Genomic DNA, 1,280 nt, shown 5'->3' with positions numbered 1-1,280 from the left:
GAGAGAAAGAGAGAGAGAAAGAAAGAGAGAGAGAGAAAGAAAGAGAGAGAGAAAGAGAAAGAGAGAGAGAAACAGACAGACAGACATACAGAAAGAGCTTCTAAGAAATTACTCAACCTGTTCGATCAAGCAACTAAATTTCTCTCAGAACAAAAAACAAAACAAAAAAAAATTCCTGCTTTATAGGAGCAAGCATGACTGTAGTTAAAATGCTCACTTTGCAACCATGTGGTTTTGAGTTCAGTCACACTGTTTGGCATCTTGAGCAAGTGTCTTCGACAATAGCCCTGTGCTAACCAATGCCTTGTGAATGAATGTGGTAAATGGAAACTGCATGGAAGCCTGTCATGTCTATATATAAGTAAAGAAATCTGTTCACCAACTAACCTTCCCACCTACTTGCATTCTGACTTAAAAGCTCAGTCACCTAACAGCATACTTCTCTAATTACAAAAGCTTAAACACTTGACTGAATTTTGAACTATAACCTTCACATTCCCCAAAACAAAAGGTTAAACAGGATAAAGGATATCCTAAGCATAGAATTGCATTTTAGATTTTAAACAACATACCCACAATAAAGATAAGGGACCCATGGCTGGAAGGTTGATTCAATAATTCTTAGATCAGTAATCAATGTGATACAGATCTGTAGTGAATCTTGCAAGCATGAAGTAGATTCGATCCACCAAAGCCAAATTTAATTTAACAGTTGAACAGAACTTTTCTCATGGTAAAACAATAGTTTTTCTGTGACAGCAGTTTTACATTTGCCAGATTGCTTTAGCTAGGCTGAAATAATGTCTTCACCACTTGACCTTTCTAACCTCTTCTATTTCACCAAAAGCTAGAATTAAGATAACAAGACCACCAACTAAATCCATTGTTCTCAACGATATGTCTATTCTTCTGGATAGTTATAAAAGCAAGAACCCCAAGCAAAAATCAGTGAGTCACTTTGGTGACAACTCTTGAGTTGAGAGAAAGCTAACATCAGTTAATGAACCGACCACTAGAATCATGGAAGCAGGCAGACAAACGGCCAGAGGGGAAAAGAAAAACGTCCCACACTCTCCAGACTTCTTTCTTTGCAGCCTCATTTAGTGCAAGCGTACCATCATCCATGCGAACACATTTCTCTCCTACAACATCACTATTCTCTCTCCTACACTGTCTTGCAACACGAAATACCTCGAGTCTTTGGTCCTCACGGTGCAGAACATTGGCAAATCTTTTCTTATCTGCTTCCCCTCTGACTAAATAAACCTGTCGCCTAGCCT

The 1,280-nt window shown here is 38.5% G+C and overlaps 1 protein-coding gene across 1 annotated transcript in view; it reads right to left on the bottom strand.

Moving 5' to 3' along the window:
- LOC106872952 (protein shortage in chiasmata 1 ortholog) overlaps positions 1-1,280 on the bottom strand; it is a 56,593-nt gene that overhangs the window by 47,176 nt on the left and 8,137 nt on the right. The gene's annotated exons all lie outside the window — the stretch shown is intronic.

Source organism: Octopus bimaculoides, chromosome 19, assembly GCF_001194135.2.
Source record: "Octopus bimaculoides isolate UCB-OBI-ISO-001 chromosome 19, ASM119413v2, whole genome shotgun sequence".
NCBI lineage: Eukaryota > Metazoa > Mollusca > Cephalopoda > Octopoda > Octopodidae > Octopus > Octopus bimaculoides.
Note: the sequence above shows the minus strand (reverse complement) of the source record. Positions and strands in the feature narration are given on the sequence as shown.